Source organism: Semicossyphus pulcher, unplaced genomic scaffold, assembly GCF_022749685.1.
Source record: "Semicossyphus pulcher isolate SPU_LCO1_2020_fin unplaced genomic scaffold, fSemPul1.0.p SCAF_24, whole genome shotgun sequence".
Taxonomy (NCBI): domain Eukaryota; kingdom Metazoa; phylum Chordata; class Actinopteri; order Labriformes; family Labridae; genus Semicossyphus; species Semicossyphus pulcher.
This window is the reverse complement of record NW_027211698.1, coordinates 9,256,062-9,265,022: the sequence shown is the minus strand read 5'-3', so window position 1 is coordinate 9,265,022 and position 8,961 is coordinate 9,256,062.

Genomic DNA, 8,961 nt, shown 5'->3' with positions numbered 1-8,961 from the left:
CTTCCAATAAGCGAGATTTGAAGTCATTATTAGATTAAATATTGAGGCTTTCTTTTTCAGTGGAGGCCGAGGAAAAGAGAAGCACACACGGCGAAGGAGCAGCATGAAGTGGGAGGCACATGAAGGAATATTATTGTTTCTTCTGCATACTAATGACAATGCCAGAGATGAGACAGAGGAGACACACAGAGACAGGAGGGAGGAGGAAGGAGAAGGAAAGCGGGGGGTGGGCGGGGGTCTAGAAAGCAGAGGTGAGCAGGTTTAAGGAGGCAGAGCCATCCATGTGTGCATCCGAGCGGAAAGAAAGGAGGGATGGAGCGGCTGACGGAGAGGAAAAGATGGCCTTGTTTACTCCCCAGCAGGACAATAATGAGCGATGATGAGGGGGGGAAGAGAAGGAGGAAAAGAGAGGGCAAGGGGAACAGATAGAGGTGAACGAGATGGAGGGATGACATTTTTATGTTATAGAGGCCCTAATGAATGGACCTACTGTTGATGCACGCAAGTTATTCACAGTTTAATAAGAAAATAGCTCCTGGCAGTGTTTTATCTCCGAGACACACCGCCTCTCAGACAAATACATCATCCTTAAACTCCAAAACATTCACTTCTATCGAATAAATCAGCTGAATGGTAGGAAGTGGGGGGGGTTTTAAGGAGCATATTACGGAATAATGAAGAAATGTGCTCATTTTGATGCAAGACAATGAGGGAATGTGGCTTGTATTTACTTTCTTTATCGTATCATAGCTGCATCAAGTTAAATTTAATACTTGAAAACTAAATGCAACTTTCTCAAGGACTTTTTTAATTTCTAAATGTGCTCCGAGTCTTTTATCGACGTTCGGCGGAAGAATAATGAACACACTCGACAAATTGTGTTTCTATTCTTTATGAGCTGACAGATCCAGTTTGTGTAGGCCTCAGTGGGATGTGCATACAGTATGGTCTTCTGCTGAGTGTAGCGCGATGAAAAACTCCAGGGACAGTCAAAGATGTTCAGTGGAGCTTTCCTTCTAATTTCCTTCCACCCTAAATGTGTCAAGTCCTTAAGCTACAAAAATGCTTATCTTGATTTATGTTTAACTGGAAAGGCCAGATCTTTTGAAACAAACCAGAAAATACATGACACTAGCCCACACCCTATCCATACAAAGTAAAAGGTATTTTCAAATTAAGGGCCTGTGTCCACTAACGGCATTTTTTGTGCTGTTGGCGCCAAATTTCCGGACAAACCAAATTCAGGTCAGTGTTTTCAGAGCTCATCGTGCAAAGCGCAAAAATGCCCATGGTGTCAGCTGTTCTTTGTCGCTGCACTAGCTTCACTCTCAGTTGAAAATAGTTTAACTTTTGGATCTAAGTGCCGCGAGTCAACTTTCGTAACCTAGCAAAAGTAAGCAGGTAAGAAGTGCCCTGAAATTGAGGTTGTGTGGGTTGCTAGCGTAAAAAACACCGCTGGTAGACACAGGTCCTAACACATATGTGTGGAGTGCCTCAAGGCTCTATGCTTGGTCCTCAATCCTTTTTTTACATGTATTTCCTCCCATCAGGTCGGCTTATATGTAGACCTAATATCATTTTCACCTATAAGAAGCTTACACGCATAACCATCTAAGTGCGTTCGTTTAAGTCACTTCTCCCTCCCGACCAATCAAAATCAATAAGGGGCGGGACTTCAGATATCAACTTTGTCAACAACAATTGCGGAGGAGAAGCCTTTCGTTTTTTTGAGGGTACAATTTCCAGGTCTAGAGCTCACACAATTCCTTTCCATTGTTTTTATGTTTTCTTTGTAAACTTTTCCTTGAATAAAAAAGCAAATATTAATCAAACAGAGCAATTTAAAACAGAAAGTGCGGTTAGTGGACACAGGCCCTTCAGTGAAGCAAATAACTTAGTATGCACATAAATGACAGAAAGGACCCCAGCACCATTCTCCATGCTTGTTAAAGACACGTTTTAATACATTTATTTGAAGTCATGAAAGTGATTTTGGAACTGAGTTGTGAGGAAAAGAGAAAGAGGTGACATGGAGGTACTGAAGGAGTTTTAAAACAACTTTTCATATCACAAGCCTTAATACTCTTGTCTTATACTACACCACAGCCAAAGCCACCATGTGATTGTTTTGTGTTGTGACTTTGTCTTTGACTTTGGTTGTGACTTTTATAAGAATAATGTTCACATTCTGGACATCAAGCAGCAAGAAAGATTCCACTGTGATATGCTTCAAAATAAAAGCCTAGGACTGCTCCCTAATAGAAGACCAAATGTTAGTCTATGAAAAACAGAGAGAGAGAGAGTTTGTCGTGGAAAAAAAGTCTCATCTAGCGTCTCATCTGAGCGTCTGTTAGACCAATCAGTAGTGTAACCTGTCAACGATAAGAAATGTGGCCTTGTGGGTAACGTAGGAAGCGAGTCTCTCCTGCGTGTAAATGAAGTATGACGATGTAATAAGGACAACATTTACATTCATCGTTTTCTGTTAGCATTGACGTTAGCAGCGGCTCACTTTGTGCATGCAGTTGTAAGATTCACATTTTAAAGGCTTAAAAGGTTATTTGTGTTACTTATAGCTGTCTTTTTCAGCCTTCCAGCTAAAACCACTTTCCGCAGCGCCCCAATAAATGTATACTTAGATAATTTATATCATAAAGTAATGGCTTAAACCGAAGACAAGTTCACAGGAGAATGTTAAGAAGTCACAGGCAGCCTTATTAAAGCCCCAAACAACGATTTCATATATAGAATTTATATAGAAGCGAATTTCTCTTCATGCTGAGTTTATGGTCGGGTGCTGCTGAAGAACTCTTTTCTTGTCTCTCTGCAGGTCTGTGAAGATAAATAAGAAGTAGAAGGGTATTAATAGGGGTCAGAAATAACATAATACTATTACAACAACCTGCAGGGAAGAAACTACTATCATAACTCACAGTACTCTTTAAACCTTCAGTGAATTGCATCATGGGTAATATAGGCCCAAAGAAGAAGAATTTGTGCACTATAAAAGACAACAGCGGTTGTCGCAGTCTACGGAGGATTTCCTGTTTGCGTCACCAGCTGTTCCCGCCCTAACCCTTGTTCGTCACCAATTACTCCTGTCGCCTAGCAACAGGTAGCTAGAGGGCTAACTAGGTAGCATAACTAACGTCACGTAACTGAACCTATTATTTTAAAGATAATTTGTTTCAAGGGCCCTTTCGTTTTCTTTAACATTTGTATCGCTAGCTATTTGATTGAGTTGAAACTAAAAACTTTACATTTAAAGTTCTCAGTAGCACCAGACATCCAAAACCAGGTGTCACCCATCAGGTACCTAAAAAGAGTGGAAAGTGGATAATATCATTCAGTTATGTAAGCTCTAATGTCAGCAGCTGCAACATAAATGTCTGTGGGTGTGAAGTTCAGGGCCACAAACAGCAGGAATGATAAATAACAGCAGCTATTCCCTTATAAAGGTGGGTCCTCCATATTAATATGACACTTTGTCTAATTGCGAGCTTATTTACCGTGACTTTTGTTTAATTGTTATTGCTCCTGTAATGGCCTGTTGTTAACACTCCAGATGGTTGTCTTCTAGTGCAGTGCTGTTATAAATGGCCCTGATATCACGATGTGTTCAAATGTAGTCTGGAAATTCAATTTATTTTCCTTTTCAGTCCCAAACAAAAGTTAGATGGGATACTGTAAGTACATTGATTTGAAATGCACTTCAGTTAAATAAAAATACATGTCCTTTCAAAAGCATAGAAACATATTAACAGTGTCCTGAAATCTGATATCTATGGAAGCCTCTGCACACAAACAATTTATACGCTTAGATTGGTTTGGTATTAGTTTATTTTTGCATTAAAGCTTACATTGTTTAAATTTAGTGAGCACATTTTTACACTGTAAGAGTAGACACACATTTCTGTTATCATTTTTTCTTTGTCCTTGAGTTACCTGACTTTTAGGGGATGGCACTTCCTGGTTGGAGCAAAAGGCGTGGCCAAGGGTTGTGAATTCTCTTATGCTGGAGCCAGCTCATTGGAAGAAACCAAATGCTGTGATGTCATGGGGGGGGGATTTGGGTTTAGTTAGTTTAGCTTTGTATTAAGTTTCACTTACTGTCCATTTTGTTCACCCCTTGTATTTCCGTTGGTTTGGCCAAACCCCTATATATGTTCCCATGTTATCTCATTATGGAAGGTCTGTTTGTTATGTTCACACTTCAGTTCTTCTCAGCTCAAGTAGAGTTATATTAAGTTGATCTCTGTTATAGGGCTTGTTGTTATAATTTTGGTTTGTACATTTAATGTTCTTTTTGGGTAAAATAAAAACCTGACTTTGAAGTCAATATAATGATTTTACTTTGAATGACATAACCTTGATTTAGTAGTCATTAACCTAACAGTTATATTGTAAACTGACAGAAGGCCCGCCTCTCCTTTCATCCGATTGGACAATGAGAAAAAACTCCCATGACGTCAGACGCTTTTCTGCTAACAGTTGAAGTTTTTTCAACTCAAGGCGCTCAGAGCGTTTCCTCAAAAACGCGAGGGGCACAGAGCGGAAAAACGTGAGGCGCTCTGCAAAGCAAAAGCAGCGCGCAAAAACGCCACCCCCAGCTGCTAAAAAGCGCTCTGTCTGATCGGGCCCTTATACTTCTATCACTACACTCATAGAATGGAGGCAAATGGAAGTTCACCATTTAGGCTTTTTAGCTATGCTGACACTAGTACGGTTTCAATTTAGTATAAAATATTTTTTTCCGAGAAATACATTTTGCCATCACAATGGGTGATGTGACTTTTACAAGATCAATATAACAATATATTGACAACATAAATGATTCGACAGGATCTTACCTGGGGAGCCAGGGAGGAGCCATAACTGGATTAAAACAACTTTAAAATGAAAAAGATAACACAATGAGAAACACTGATATTTATTTTATACCCACCCCCCTTGCTATATATTTAAGCAATATCTCATGAGAGGGAATGCTGTTATACTGAATATCAGCACGGCTGTAATCACAGCTGTGCTGATATTCAGTATAACATCATGCTTTTTATACAGCAACAGTTACACAAACAGCAAACAGTAGTAAACAGTAATTTTCAGTTTCAGTTAAAACTTAACTGGACTTTTGTTGGCAGGCAACCCAAACATTTTACAGCACTCTGTGTCTACAGGTTACCACAGAGCAGCTACTATGTGTGATGTACATTTAACTGTATTTTTTAATTTATCATCAGCCAGTGAAATAAGAGTCTGCTGTGTGATTCAGAGGTACCAGCTTGATTAATGTAGACATACACAGTCTGCTGTGATGTTAATTAACAGTATTCATAACACCCGGCTGAGGCGGAGTGATACACAGAGTGAAAAGTCCAAGTGATGTTATTCTCTATATCAGCACTCATGGAATGCCTCTTGTCAGACATGTGCATGTGTCCAAATCGCCTACATAAACACATAAGGAGTTATTGAATTATGAGTAAATGTAGTCACTAATAAAAGAGTGCTAAATTAGCCTGGTTCAATCACAGTTGCTCCCACCTTCAATTTATTCTGACTCATAACACAAATAACTGCAGAAAAGTTCACATGAAGCTGGACTCGAAATGTTCCTGCTGTACAGTAGACTCTGCAGCACAATATGACGTGACTTGCAGTAACAGAGGGCTGTTATTTTATTCTGTCAGTCTGTACCAAAGCTGCTGACAAATTGATATGTGCGTGTCCTCGGCTGCTGGAGTAAAGAGAGTGGAAAAATAACCAAGAAATAAAGTTGAATCACAAGCTTTTGATGCACTTCCAAGGACAGACAGAATCCCAGGAGGGACAAAAAGCAGTGTATACAGTATTAAAATATATGAAGAAAGTATATGAAGGTCATACTCACGATAAATATCTTGGCCTCAACATGCTGCCAACATCAGAAACCCCAATGACTGACTGAAATCTAGCTTCGCTTTGTGATACCATGATGCTTGTAAAGAATGTAAATCACCTCAGATGATTTGCCTGTGCTAGAGCCATCATTGGAAATGTATTTACAAATCACAAAGCTGCCTCAACGGAAGGCGGACAGAGACAGGCGGACGGAGGCGGGCGGAATTTGTAGCTGAGGTGACAAGGAGTCGCAGAAGGACCGACAGAGCGTAGCATCGCGCCGGAAAGGGGGCGGAGATTAACGTGTCGACGCGGGTTTTGTGTTCCCATCGATGCCGAGGTTGATAATTACCCAGGTCTACTGCAGAGTCTATGTGACCCGGGTCTGAATGCCGATTGTAGCCTTTCCCATTAAGCAAAAAAGGGTGCTAGGGACTCTCATTGCCATGGGTCAACAGCCCAGGTTAATGAGTCTCCCTTGATTGTACGCAATTGTACGTTTCTGGACGTAATGGATGCCATGTGAGAAGTTTGTTTTCTTATGTGGATTTTCAAAATAAAAGTCACGTCATCATGTTTTTCCGCTTTACTCTCATTCAGGAATGCTTTGACCTATTCCAGTTACATTATCTCGCATCGCTCCGTCTTTTTCAATGGTTTGGCGACACCGTACTGGTGAAGTCCTGTTTATTTCTTACTTAATGCAAGTTTGAAGTTTAAAATTCCAGCATGGTGTTTTTAAGCATAGCTCCTGTTGAGCTTCAATAATGAATCCAGCGATTCTTTAAAGGCGTAATGGCTCTCTGAGGGTCCCTGCAAATGAATCGCTTAAGAGTGCCCCCCTTATTTTCATTTGGCACTCTGATGGAAGAAAGCACAGCATGAGTCTGGATTCATTTGTCAGGATTGGATTACAGCGGCTTTGCGTTATGCAAGTGTATACTGACAAATCAGTCCCATGGAGTATTCATTGTTTAAATTAGCACAGGTTGCAAGTGATAAACACTAACCTGATTTTCCTTCAGTGAGGAATGATCACTTTTACAGGACTGTGTATAGTTTTTGATGTAACAATTTCAACGATTTAATCCTTTAAATCTCGTTTTAATTGGCGCGCAATGAGTTTGGGGATACACTGGGCTGCGGGGGATGCACCTGATGGATCCTTTGCGGATAAGGAAAAGGACAACTCAGTCTATTTTTACCGCAAGCCGCACACGGTTCTCTTAGTAGTCATAAGTCTCCCGCAGGCCATAAGCGTATATGTTAGTGAAAATAAATAATTAGCATCATGTTCCAGACATAACTTGGCTGTGATCTCTCCCTCTCTCCCCCTCGCTCGCTCTCCGTCTCGGCTCATGCGGTTGTTTTCGCTGTGTGTTAATTAAGGTCCAGTTTCTAATGTAAATGTCTCTGGCTCTCAAAGTACCGTCAGTCAGTCAGTCACATACAGACCCATGTGTAGGGCTGACCATGGCGGTCAGCCAAAAATGTACTGATCTTGATTAGATGTATCAGATATATGTTTAAAGGGGGGTTATTATGCTAATTTCAAGCTCTATATTTCACTCTGTGATACCTGTGGAGTAGCTTAGCATAATTTACTGTTAAAAAAACTCCTCTTTAAGAAACCCTACCTTCTTCTGATTGGCCAGCTCTCCAAAGCCTGTTGAGGCTGCAATTTGTGATGTCACAAAGTGAAACCTGGCGTTCACAGCAGCCTGCAGACTGAGCTGAAAAGCGTGGGGATTACTCCAACATACTTTAACCTACAGATGTGAAACTTCACCCACGTTTAGTCTGGACATCCAACATTGTAACATCATATATGTCTTAAAATGTGACACAGCATAATACCCCCTCTTTAAGTACTATTTCTCCCAACAGGCAAACGTTCCCTAAGGTGAGGTGAGGATGAGATCATTTCAATTTAGTCTTGAAACAAGGTCGGTATAAGACAGAATCCTCTGCAAAGTTTTTCATTATCTCTCCGGCGTGTGCATGATGATGGGTTATTATTAATATGTCGGTTCATTAGCATATTTCATATCCTGCCGCCGAGCGTTTTCAGCTCTCTATCTGTCTACATCGGCGACGCACGCGAGACAGGTGCTGGAGTCTGGCGGAGGATAGCTTCATGAGGAAAAACACGCACAATGTGGCAAACATGCAAACAAAGCTGGGTCACCGTTCAATAAGATCTGCACACACAACCGTCAGTCAGCCTGAGAGCTTTAGAGGGTGTAATAACACGTTTAAATGAACGCACACGCCAGTTTGTCGTACAATCTGTCACGTCATCAAAAGCGGCTTCCAAACTTGTCGCCCAAACTAGACAAACACATGCCGGCTGTCCCTCACACACAAGTGCTGCTTTGTCAAACAGAATGATAACTCCTCAGCTGCATGAAATATGTAACAAATGTTTCTCTCTCACACACACACACACACACACACACACACGCACAGATGAGTTGATTTTTCATGTGTCAGAGCTGAGTTTTCAGGCTGTAAAAAAGAGAGGGAGAAGATGAAAGCAGCTTCTTCTTTCTCCCCATCTCTTCTGTCATGTTCACCAGAGGGAGTTTTGATAGGTGTACGCGCACACACACACACTAGCTCAGAGGCAGAAGTGTAGACACACACACATGCAGTGCCGCAGCAATAATTAGATTTCACTTCAAAGAACCACAGAGTTGTTTCGGTGGGAGAGCGGGCTGATGTATGATTGGCTGATCAAACTAGCAGGTGAGGGACTGTGGGCGCGCCATGATGCCGGACCCTTCTCTTCTGTTGTAATACTGCGGGATGGGATGTGTGCTCGTATGTGTGTGTGTGTCGGGCTGCCAAGCGAGTTCACAGTTATTTATTCCTATTATTATCACAATCATATCAAATTAAGCATGCAAATTAAAAGGAAACACAATTGCTCTGAGACGTAGAGGCAAGCAGATTAAATGTTAACAGTTTACTTACAAAACTTTAATATGAAGGCAAGAGCCCGACCGATATGGGACTTTTTAAAGCCGATATCCATACCAATTTTAGCGGCCGATATGATACATTTTTTATCAGTAA